Below are 14,153 nucleotides of genomic sequence, written 5' to 3' on the forward strand. Positions count from 1 at the left end.
CATGTCCAAAATGTCCATTTTTGGACGTCATACTATAGCCTTACTAAAAAATGATTTTTGGAGCATGTTCAAAAAACACCTGAAAATGTTATAAATCAACCCGAAAACCTCATAGAGTGTTTATTATGTCATTTAGAACATCCTAAATCACATTTTAGACATTTTTTTAATCATGTCCAAAATGTCAATTTTTGGACGTCATACTATAGCCTTACTAAAAAATTATTTTTGGAGCATTTTCAAAAAACACCTGAAAATGATTTAAATCAACCAGAAATAGTCCAGAAAGGGTTTATTATATCATTTAGAACATCCTAAATCACATTGTAGACAATTTTGGAATCATGTACAAAATGTCCATTTTTGGACGCCATACTATAGCCTTACTAAAAAATGATTTTTGGAGCATTTTCAAAAAACACCAAAAAATGTTTTAAATCAATGAAAAACATCTCAGAGAGTGTTTATTTTTTCATTTAGAACATCCTAAATCAAATTTTAGACAATTTTTAAATCATGTCCAAATTGTCCATTTTTGGACGTCATACTATAGCCTTACTAAAAAATTATTTTTGGAGCATTTTCAAAAAACACCAAATTTTTTTTTAAATCAACCAGAAACACCTCAGAGTTTTTTTATGTCATTTAAAACATCCTAAATCAAATTTTCGAATATTTTGGAATCATGTTCAAAATGTCCATTTTTGGACGTCATACTATAGCCTTACTAAAAATGATTTTTATAGCATGTTCAAAAAACACCTGAAAATGTTTTAAATCAACCCGAAAACCTCAGAGAGTGTTAATTATGTCATTTAGAACATCCTAAATCACATTTTAGACATTTTTTAAATCATGTCCAAAATGTCCATTTTTGGACATCATACTATAGCCTTACAAAAAAATGATTTTTGGAGCATTTTCAAAAAACACCAAAAAATGTTTTAAATCAATGAAAAACACCTCAGAGAGTGTTTATTTTTTCATTTAGAACATCCTAAATCACATTTTAGACAATTTTTTAATCATGTCCAAAATGTCCATTTTTGGACGTCATACTATAGCCTTACTAAAAAATTATTTTTGGAGCATTTTCAAAAAACACCAAAAATTTTTTTAAATCAACCAGAAACACCTCAGAGTTTTTTTATGTCATTTAAAAAATCCTAAATCAAATTTTCGAATATTTTGGAATCATGTCCAAAATGTCCATTTTTGGATGTCATACTATAGCCTTACGAAAAAATTATTTTTGGAGCATGTTCAAAAAACACCTGAAAATGTTATAAATCAACTAGAAATACCTCAGAGAGTGTTTATTATGTCATTTAGAACATCCTAAATCACATTTTAGACATTTTTTTAATCATGTCCAAAATGTCCATTTTTGGACGTCATACTATAGCCTTACGAAAAAATGATTTTTGGAGCATTTTCAAAAAACACCTGAAAATGATTTAAATCAACCAGAAATAGTCCAGAAAGGGTTTATTATGTCATTTAGAACATCTTAAATCACATTATAGAATATTTTTTAATCATGTCCAAAATGTCCATTTTTGGACGCCATACTATAGCCTTACTAAAAAATGATTTTTGGAGCATTTTCAAAAAACACCAAAAAATGTTTTAAATCAATGAAAAACACCTCAGAGAGTGTTTATTTTTTCATTTAGAACATCCTAAATCACATTTTAGACAATTTTTTAATCATGTCCAAAATGTCCATTTTTGGACGTCATACTATATAGCCTTACTAAAAAATTATTTTTGGAGCATTTTCAAAAAACACCAAAAATTTTTTAAATCAACCAGAAACACCTCAGAGTTTTTTTATGTCATTTAAAACATCCTAAATCAAATTTTCGAATATTTTGGAATCATGTCCAAAATGTCCATTTTTGGACGTCATACTATAGCCTTACTAAAAAATGATTTTTGGAGCATTTTCGCAAAAACACCTGAAAATGATTTAAATCAACCAGAAATAGTCCAGAAAGGGTTTATTATGTCATTTAGAACATCTTAAATCACATTGTAGAATATTTTGGAATCATGTCCAAAATGTCCATTTTTGGACGCCATACTATAGCCTTACTAAAAAATGATTTTTGGAGCATTTTCAAAAAACACCAAAAAATGTTTTAAATCAACGAAAAACACCTCAGACAGTGTTTATTTTTTCATATAGAAAATCCTAAATCACATTTTAGACAATTTTTTAATCATGTCCAAAATGTCCATTTTTGGACGCCATACTATAGCCTTACTAAAAAATGATTTTTTGAGCATTTTCAAAAAACACCAAAAAATGTTTTAAATCAACGAGAAACACACCAGAGAGTGTTTATTATGTCATTTAGAACATCCTAAATCACATTTTAGACATTTTTAAAATCATGTCCAAAATGTCCATTTTTGGACGTCATACTATAGCCTTACTAAAAAATGATTTTTTAGAGCATGTTAAAAAAACACCAAAAAACGTTATAAATAAACCAGAAACACCTAGGAGAGTGTTTATTATGTCATTTAGAACATCCTAAATCACATTTTAGACATTTATAAAATCATGTCCAAAATGTCCATCTTTCGACGCCATACTATAGCCTTACTAAAAAATGATTTTTGGAGCATGTTCAAAAAACACCAAAAAATGTTTTAAATCAACGAGAAACACCTCAGAGAGTGTTGATTTTTTCATATAGAAAATCCTAAATCACATTTTAGACAATTTTTTAATCATGTCCAAAATGTCCATTTTTGGACGCCATACTATAGCCTTACTAAAAAATGATTTTTTGAGCATTTTCAAAAAACAACAAAAAATGTTTTAAATCAATGAAAAACACCTCAGAGAGTGTTTATTTTATCATTTAGAACATCCTAAATCACATTTTAGAAAATTTTTTAATCATTTCCAAAATGTCCATTTTTGGACGTCATACTATAGCCTTACTAAAAAATTATTTTTGGAGCATTTTCAAAAAACACCAAAAAATGTTTTAAATCAGCCAGAAACACCTCAGAGAGTTTTTTTTGTCATTTAGAACATCCTAAATCAAATTTTAGAATATTTTGGAATCATGTCAAAAATGTCCATTTTTGGACGTCATACTATAGCCTTACTAAAAAATGATTTTTTGGAGCATTTTCAAAAAACACCTGAAAATGATTTAAATCAACCAGAAATAGTCCAGAAAGGGTTTATTATGTCATTTAGAACATCCTAAATCACATTTTAGACATTTTTAAAATCATGTCAAAAATGTCCATTTTTGGACGTCATACTATAGCCTTACTAAAAAATGATTTTTTGAGCATGTTAAAAAAACACCAAAAAATGTTTTAAATCAACGACAAACACCTCAGAGAGTGTTTATTTTTTCATTTCGACCATCCTAAATCACATTTTAGACATTTTTAAAATCATGTCCAAAATGTCCATTTTTGGACGTCATACTATAGCCTTACTAAAAAATGATTTTTATACCATGTTCAAAAAACACCTGAAAATGTTATAAATCAACCCGAAAACCAAAGAGAGTGTTTATTATGTCATTTAGAACATCCTAAATCACATTTTAGACAATTTTGGAATCATGTCCAAAATGTCCATTTTTGGACGCCATACTATAGCCTTACTAAAAAATGATTTTTGGAGCATTTTCAAAAAACACCAAAAAATGTTTTAAATCAATGAAAAACACCTCAGAGAGTGTTTATTTTTTCATTTAGAACATCCTAAATCACATTTTAGACAATTTTTTAATCATGTCCAAAATGTCCATTTTTGGACGTCATACTATAGCCTTACTAAAAAATGATTTTTGGAGCATTTTCAAAAAACACCAAAAAATGTTTTAAATCAATGAAAAACACCTCAGAGAGTGTTTATTTTTTCATTTAGAACATCCTAAATCACATTTTAGACAATTTTTTAATCATGTCCAAAATGTCCATTTTTGGACGTCATACTATAGCCTTACTAAAAAATGATTTTTGGAGCATGTTCAAAAAATACCTGAAAATGTTATAAATCAACCCAAAAACCTCAGAGAGTGTTTATTATGTCATTTAGAACATCCTAAATCACATTTTAGACATTTTTTTAATCATGTCCAAAATGTCCATTTTTGGACGTCATACTATAGCCTTACTAAAAAATGATTTTTGGAGCATTTTCAAAAAACACCTGAAAATGATTTAAATCAACCAGAAATAGTCCAGAAAGGGTTTATTATGTCATTTAGAACATCCTAAATCACATTGTAGACAATTTTGGAATCATGTCCAAAATGTCCATTTTTGGACGCCATACTATAGCCTTACTAAAAAATTATTTTTGGAGCATTTTCAAAAAAACCAAAATTTTTTTTAAATCAACCAGAAACACCTCAGAGAGTTTTTTTATGTCATTTACAACTTCCTAAATCAAATTTTAGAATATTTTGGAATCATGTCCAAAATGTCCATTTTTGGACGTCATACTATAGCCTTACTAAAAAATGATTTTTGGAGCATGTTCAAAAAACACCTGAAAAGTTTATAAATCAACCCGAAAACCTCATAGAGTGTTTATTATGTCATTTAGAACATCCTAAATCACATTTTAGACATTTTTTTAATCATGTCCAAAATGTCAATTTTTGGACGTCATACTATAGCCTTACTAAAAAATTATTTTTGGAGCATTTTCAAAAAACACCTGAAAATGATTTAAATCAACCAGAAATAGTCCAGAAAGGGTTTATTATATAATTTAGAACATCCTAAATCACATTGTTGACAATTTTTGAATCATGTCCAAAATGTCCATTTTTGGACACCATACTATAGCCATACTAAAAAATTATTTTTGGAGCATTTTCAAAAAACACCAAAATTTTTTTTAAATCAACCAGAAACACCTCAGAGAGTTTTTTTTATGTCATTTACAACTTCCTAAATCAAATTTTAGAATATTTTGGAATCATGTCCAAAATGTCCATTTTTGGACGCCATACTATAGCCTTACTAAAAATTATTTTTGGAGCATTTTCAAAAAACACCAAAAATTTTTTTAAATCAACCAGAAACACCTCAGAGAGTTTTTTTATGTCATTTACAACTTCCTAAATCAAATTTTAGAATATTTTGGAATCATGTCCAAAATTTCCATTTTTGGACGTCATACTATAGCTTTACTAAAAAATGATTTTTGGAGCATGTTCAAAAAACACCTGAAAATGATTTAAATCAACCAGAAACACATCAGAGAGTGTTTATTATGTCATTTAGAACATCCTAAATCAAATTTTAGACAATTTTGGAATCATGTCCAAAATGTCCATTTCTGGACGCCATACTATAGCCTTACTAAAAAATGATTTTTGGAGCATTTTCAAAAAACACCTGAAAATGATTTAAATCAACCAGAAACACATCAGAGAGTGTTTATTATTTCATTTAGAACATCCTAAATCACATTTTAGACATTTTTAAAATCATTTCCAAAATGTCCATTTTTGGACGCCATACTATAGCCTTACTAAAAAATGATTTTTGGAGCATGTTCAAAAAACACAAAAAAATGTTATAAATCAACCAGAAACACCTCAGAGAGTGTTTATTTTTTCATTTAGACCATCCTTAATCACATTTTAGACAATTTTTTAATCATGTCCAAAATGTCCATTTTTGGACGTCATACTATAGCCTTACTAAAATATGATTTTTGAAGCGTGTTCAAAAAACACCTGAAAATGATTCAGATTAACCAGAAATACTCCAGAAAGGGTTTATTATGTTATTTAGAACATCCTAAATCACATTATAGACTATTTTGGAATCATGTCCAAAATGTCCATTTTTGGACGTCATACTATAGCCTTACTAAAAAATGATTTTTGGAGCATTTTCAAAAAACACCTGAAAACGATTTAAATCAACCAGAAATAGTCCAGAAAGGGTTTATTATGTCATTTAGCACATCCTAAATCACATTTTAGACAATTTTGGAATCATGTCCAAAATGTCCATTTCTGGACGCCATACTATAGCCTTACTAAAAAATGATTTTTGGAGCATTTTCAAAAAACACCTGAAAATGATTTAAATCAACCAGAAACACATCAGAGAGTGTTAATTATTTCATTTAGAACCTCCTAAATCACATTTTAGACATTTTTAAAATCATTTCCAAAATGTCCATTTTTGGACGCCATACTATAGCCTTACTAAAAAATGATTTTTGGAGCATGTTCAAAAAACACAAAAAAATGTTATAAATCAACCAGAAACACCTCAGAGAGTGTTTATTTTTTCATTTAGACCATCCTTAATCACATTTTAGACAATTTTTTAATCATGTCCAAAATGTCCATTTTTGGACGTCATACTATAGCCTTACTAAAATATGATTTTTGAAGCGTGTTCAAAAAACACCTGAAAATGATTCAGATTAACCAGAAATACTCCAGAAAGGGTTTATTATGTTATTTAGAACATCCTAAATCACATTTTAGACTATTTTGGAATCATGTCCAAAATGTCCATTTTTGGACGTCATACTATAGCCTTACTAAAAAAATTATTTTTGGAGCATTTTCAAAAAACACCTGAAAACGATTTAAATCAACCAGAAATAGTCCAGAAAGGGTTTATTATGTCATTTAGCACATCCTAAATCACATTTTAGACAATTTTGGAATCATGTCCAAAATGTCCATTTCTGGACGCCATACTATAGCCTTACTAAAAAATGATTTTTGGAGCATTTTCAAAAAACACCTGAAAATGATTTAAATCAACCAGAAACACATCAGAGAGTGTTTATTATTTCATTTAGAACATCCTAAATCACATTTTAGACATTTTTAAAATCATTTCCAAAATGTCCATTTTTGGACGCCATACTATAGCCTTACTAAAAAATGATTTTTGGAGCATGTTCAAAAAACACAAAAAAATGTTATAAATCAACCAGAAACACCTCAGAGAGTGTTTATTTTTTCATTTAGACCATCCTTAATCACATTTTAGACAATTTTTTAATCATGTCCAAAATGTCCATTTTTGGACGTCATACTATAGCCTTACTAAAAAATGATTTTTGGAGCATTTCCAAAAAACACCTGAAAATGATTTAAATCAACGAGAAACACCTCAGAGAGTGTTTATTTTTTCATTTAGAACATCCTAAATGACATTTTAGAAAATTTTTTAATCATGTCCAAAATGTCCATTTTTGGACGTCATACTATAGCCTTACTAAAAAATGATTTTTTGAGCATGTTCAAAAAACACCTGAAAATGATTTAAATCAACCAGAAATAGTCCAGAAAGGGTTTATTTTTTCATTTAGAACATCCTAAATCACATTGTAGAAAATTTTGGAATCATGTCCAAAATGTCCATTTTTGGACGCCATACTATAGGCTTACTAAAAAATGATTTTTGGAACATGTTCAAAAAACACCTGAAAATGATTCAAATCAACCAGAAACACCTCAGAGAGTGTTTATTTTTTTCATTTAGAACATCCTTAATCACATTTTAGACATTTTTAAAATCATGTCCAAAATTTCCATTTTTGGACGTCATACTATAATAGCCTTACTAAAAAATGATTTTTTGAGCATGTTCAAAAAACACCTGAAAATGTTATAAATCAACCAGAAATACCTCAGAGAGTGTTTATTATGTCATTTAGAACATCCTAAATCACATTTTAGACATTTTTTAAATCATGTCCAAAATGTCCATTTTTGGACGTCATACTATAGCCTTACTAAAAAATGTTTTTTGGAGCTTTTTCAAAAAACACCTGAAAATGATTTAAATCAACCAGAAATAGTCCAGAAAGGGTTTATTATGTCATTTAGAACATCCTAAATCACATTGTAGACAATTTTGGAATCATATCCAAAATGTCCATTTTTGGACGCCATACTATAGCCTTACTAAAAAATGATTTTTGGAGCATTTTCAAAAAACACCAAAAATTTTTTTAAATCAACCAGAAACACCTCAGAGAGTTTTTTTTATGTCATTTACAACTTCCTAAATCAAATTTTAGAATATTTTGGAATCATGTCCAAAATTTCCATTTTTGGACGTCATACTATAGCCTTACTAAAAAATGATTTTTGGAGCATGTTCAAAAAACACCTGAAAATATTATAAATCAACCCGAAAACCTCAGAGAGTGTTTATTATGTTATTTAGAACATCCTAAATCACATTTTGGACATTTTTTTAATCATGTACAAAATGTCCATTTTTGGACGCCATACTATAGCCTTACTAAAAAATGATTTTTGGAGCATTTTCAAAAAACACCAAAAAATGTTTTAAATCACTGAAAAACACCTCAGAGAGTGTTTATTTTTTCATTTAGAACATCCTAAATGACATTTTAGAAAATGTTTTAATCATGTCCAAAATGTCCATTTTTGGACGTCATACTATAGCCTTACTAAAAAATTATTTTTGGAGCATTTTCAAAAAACACCAAAAAATGTTTTAAATCAACCAGAAACACCTCAGAGAGTTTTTTCTATGTCATTTTGAACATCCTAAATCAAATTTTAGAATATTTTGGAATCATGTCCAAAATGCCCATTTTTGGACATCATACTATAGCCTTACTAAAAAATGATTTTTGATGCATGTTCAAAAAACACCTGAAAATGTTATAAATCAACCCGAAAACCTCAGAGAGTGTTTATTATGTCATTTAGAACATCCTAAATCACATTTTAGACATTTTTTTAAATCATGTCCAAAATGTCCATTTTTGGACGTCATACTATAGCCTTACTAAAAAATGATTTTTCAGAGCATGTTAAAAAAACACCTGAAAATGATTTAAATCAACCAGAAATAGTCCAGAAAGGGTTTATTATTTCATTTTGAACATCCTAAATCACATTTTAGACATTTTTAAAATCATGTCCAAAATGTCCATCTTTGGACGTCATACTATAGCCTTACTAAAAAATGATTTTTTGAGCATTTCCAAAAAACACCTGAAAATGATTTAAATCAACGAGAAACACCTCAGAGACTGTTTATTTTTTCATTTAGAACATCCTAAATCACATTTTAGACAATTTTTTAATCATGTCCAAAATGTCCATTTTTGGACATCATACTATAGCCTTACTAAAAAATGATTTTTTGAGCATGTTCAAAAAACACCAAAAAATGTTATAAATCAACCAGAAATACCTCAGAGAGTGTTTATTATGTCATTTAGAACATCCTAAATCAAATTTTCGAATATTTTGGAATCATGTCCAAAATGTTCATTTTTGGACGTCATACTATAGCCTTACTAAAAAATGATTTTTGGAGCATTTTCAAAAAACACCTGAAAATGATTTAAATCAACCAGAAATAGTCCAGAAAGGGTTTATTATGTCATTTAGCACATCCTAAATCACATTTTAGACAATTTTGGAATCATGTCCAAAATGTTCATTTCTGGACGCCATACTATAGCCTTACTAAAAAATGATTTTTGGAGCATTTTCAAAAAACACCAAAAAATGTTTTAAATCAACGAAAAACACCTCAGAGAGTGTTGATTTTTTCATATAGAAAATCGTAAATCACATTTTAGACAATTTTTTAATCATGTCCAAAATGTCCATTTCTGGACGCCATACTATAGCCTTACTAAAAAATGATTTTTGGAGCATTTTCAAAAAACACCTGAAAATGATTTAAATCAACCAGAAACACATCAGAGAGTGTTTATTATGTCATTTAGAACATCCTAAATCACATTTTAGACATTTTTAAAATCATGTCGAAAATGTCCATTTTTGGACGCCATACTATAGCCTTACTAAAAAATGATTTTTGGAGCATGTTCAAAAAACACCAAAAAATGTTATAAATCAACCAGAAACACCTCATAGAGTGTTTATTTTTTCATTTAGACCATCCTTAATCACATTTTAGACAATTTTTTAATCATGTCCAAAATGTCCATTTTTGGACGTCATACTATAGCCTTACTAAAATATGATTTTTGAAGCGTGTTCAAAAAACACCTCAAAATGATTCAGATCAACCAGAAATACCCCACAAAGGGTTTATTATGTCATTTAGAACATCCTAAATCACATTTTAGACTATTTTTGAATCATGTCCAAAATGTCCATTTTTGGACGTCATACTATAGCCTTACTAAAAAATGATTTTTTGAGCATTTCCAAAAAACACCTGAAAATGATTTAAATCAATGAGAAACACCTCAGAGGGTGTTTATTTTTTCATTTAGAACATCCTAAATCAGATTTTAGACAATTTTTTAATCATGTCCAAAATGTCCATTTTTGGACGTCATACTATAGCCTTACTAAAAAATGATTTTTGGAGCATTTTCAAAAAACACCTGAAAATGATTCAAATCAACCAGAAATACTCCAGAAAGGGTTTATTATGTCATTTAGAACATCCTAATCATTATTGAGAGAAATTTTGAATTATGTCCAATTTTTAATTTGTGCGAACATTCGACAGAATGAACACATTTTATTTTTTGATTTTTAATTTGTACGTGAATAATGAAATCACAACCTTTTTTCTTTTTTTTCCGATTTTGGATTCTCATTTTAATATGAAACGAACAAACAATACACGGATTCTGCGACAACAAAAATGACATCATTCTTTTTTCTCCACCCTTTCTCTTTTCTGGGTTTTGTCGCAGGTTTTATGCTTCGTTCCAGGACGGTTTTTCAGCTCAGAAGTCACGACTTCAAACCACGACTTACGATTTTATATCATTCCAGGCAAATCAAACCAAAGTGCCTGAGCACAAGGAATTGTGGGAGCTAGATGTAAACAAACCAGCGTGGCGGACCGTACGTTAGGCTCATTTATAATCATTTCTGTCCCAGAGGTTTTTTTTCTTTACTTATTTGAGGGAAACAGTGAAAACGGCGAATAAGGCAAGAGAAGTGGTTCTACCTTTTATGTTCGTTAATTCGTACATTTGGCTTCGTATTTGGTTTTAATCACCTCCACCAGGAGGTGCTGTGATCGCCTTGCTTTGTGGTTTTGCGTGTGGTTTTTTTTTTGCAAGATAACTCAAAAAGTTATGGACGGATTTTCACAAAATTTTCAGGAAATGTTGACACTGGCACAAGGAAGAAATGATTAAATTTAGGTGGTGATCGGGGGTGGGGCAGATCTGTCTTGACGGAGGTCTGCGCTCTCCGAGTGGTTTTCTTGTTTATTTTTTTACTCAGTTGACTGAAGATCAGCTAACGCTAGAGCAGCTGCTGATTGTGCACATTTACATATAAATAACATCAGAGTAATACCTTGTTTTAATAAACAATCTGAACAAGAAAAGCACTCGGAGAGCGCAGACCTCCGCCAAGAAAGATCTGCCCCACCCCCAATCACCACCTAAATTTAATCATTTCTTCCGTGTGCCAGTATCAACATTTCCTGAAAATTTTCTGAAAATCTGTCCAAAACTTTTTTAGTTATCTTGCAAACAAGCAAACAAACAAACAAACAAACAAACACGCACACACACAAAGCAAAGCGATCACAACACCTCCTGGTGGAGGTAATAAACACTGCATCCATGGGGGGCGTCACTGTTATTTGATGGGTCGTGTGACGTCGGAGCTCGGACCTGGGAGTACATCGATGTACGAGTTCACGGATGCGAAGTCACGGGTTCGACCGACATTCCAGTGCATTGTCAGAAGGTTGGAAAAACAGGAGTTACGGGTGGCCTTGAACGCAGCATTAGTTGTCGTAGCTGAAAAACCCCACAGTGGACGTCTTGTTTAAAAAGCACACAGGTTTTATTGCATATCAATTTCATGTATAAATTCTTCATAGCATTGGAAAGATTACATTTGGTATACATTGCTATTCTACAGAATTAACATCAGAGTCATATCTTTTCAATGAAATTTCTCTAAAGTACATCTTCAATAATCACAAGCATCAAAAGAACTGCAATTTCAGAATTGTTCAATATTATTCTACAATCCTTTATTGTTTTTCATTATGTCTTCTCCCACACGTCTTTTCTAAGTCTTTCAGAGCCACCTGCCCAAAAAATCTGTAAGGCAGTCAAGAACTTGAAGTCAAACCTACTAAACCTAACCACATGTACAATAAGTGCATCTACGGATTTATGGTTGTTTTTTTTTGTTTTTTTTCCTTTTCTCGTTTTTATTTTTTGTCTTATTTTTGATTTGATACACATTTCACAAATGGACATCATTATGACTGCTAAACACGTCATGCACAATATCTTTTTTTTGTTTTTCATAAACATAACAGAGGCGATATACAACTCAGATTCAAACAAAACAAGCACCATCCATTTAAACCCATATTTTTCAATGATTTTTTTTTCTTCAGACAAATGCACCATTGTTTTTCATTCTTTAAAATACTATACAGTTCAAAAGAAACAATATGTATATTTTTTTTATTTTCTCCTGTAACAGTTGGGGGGGGGGGGGGACAGCAACCATGTTCTATTATGCTGAAAAAAAACTATTTCAGCGACCATCTGCCAGAATACTTTCTGAACTTGGCAAAATGGAATACTTCAATGCCTTCAATTTGTTTTGCGTTAAACAGCGCGTACTTATTACAGTAGTCCATGACATGAATTACTACAAAGAGTCGACCTAAAAACCTTAGCAACCCTTTAGCAAATCTTTACATTTCATTATCACGTATTGGAAAACAATGCGTTTACCGTGAATGAAATCTCATTCAGTAGAATCGTTAAAAAAAAGAAAAAAAAAAAAAAAAAACGTAAAATGAGATGATGCAGCAGTCCTAGCGTCACACCACCACCTGCTGTCATGACGAAAAATTACAGTGCTTTTGTTTCAGATTTTAACTAAACTCCACGGAGCACAGGCTGCTCATCTACAAGAGTCTGAAAATGCGAACTCTATCCTAGAGACCTAAGCCTGATCAATGTATGGCTTGGACCCACGTAAGTTTAAGTGCTAGTTTGTTTTTTTTGTTGTTGTTGTTGTTGTTGTGAATACAGCATCAGGCCTAGTTCGGTAAAAGTCCCAGTTCGCAGGAAGGACCGAGGCTACAATGATCAACAGTGCGCACCCCCGTCCTCCTGCAGCTATCTACAGTTATCTACAGTAAATGACTCCGCCCTCCGCCACACAGCTACCATCTGGAATGAGTTTACGGTACGATCTTAAAAGCAGAACAGGGAAGAAAACGGTAAAATCATCATTCACGCGTTTTTTTTTTTTTTTTTTTTTATTTTCCCCCTGACCAGAATCAACTGGACTATGTTACATCTGTTGGAAGGACTGATGGGTTTAATACGATCTGTGGTCGGATTTAAGAAAAAAATGTCTGAGTCTTTCTTGAGGGATTCTGTCGCAGATAAGGCTATGTTCACACTGCAGGTAAATGCAGCCCAAATCTGAATTTTTTGCCCATATGTGACCTGTATCCGATCTGTTAAAGACAGTTTGAACAGCACAAGTACGATTTTTTTGCCCACATGTGACCTGTATCCGATCTGTTAAAGACAGTCTGAACAGCACAAATACAATTTTTTTGCCCACATGTGACCTGTATCCGATCTGTTAAAGACAGGTTGAACAGCACAAATGCGATTTTTTTGCCCATATGTGACCTGTATCCGATCTGTTAAAGACAGGTTGAACAGCACAAATGCGATTTTTTTGCCCACATGTGACCTGTATCCGATCTGTTAAAGACAGTTTGAACAGCACAAATGTGATCTTTTTGCCCATATGTGACCTGTATCCGATCTGTTAAAGACAGTTTGAACAGCACAAATACGATTTTTTTGCCCACATGTGACCTGTATCCGATCTGTTAAAGACAGTTTGAACAGCACAAATGCGATCGTTTTGCCCATATGTGACCTGTATCCGATCTGTTAAAGACAGTTTGAACAGCACAAATGCGATTTTTTTGCCCATATGTGACATGTATCCGATCTGTTAAAGACAATTTGAACAGCACAAATACGATTTTTTCACTTTCATATGTGGTTCTAAACAGGGTGTGGTTTGTCAAAAAAACAGAGGAGGGGACGTTTCTTTTTTTTTTTTTGGTCAGAGTGTGTGTGTGGGGGGTCGTCCATAACTAATGAAACTAATGCTAGCATG

This window comes from Sphaeramia orbicularis, chromosome 7, assembly GCF_902148855.1.
Source record: "Sphaeramia orbicularis chromosome 7, fSphaOr1.1, whole genome shotgun sequence".
NCBI lineage: Eukaryota > Metazoa > Chordata > Actinopteri > Kurtiformes > Apogonidae > Sphaeramia > Sphaeramia orbicularis.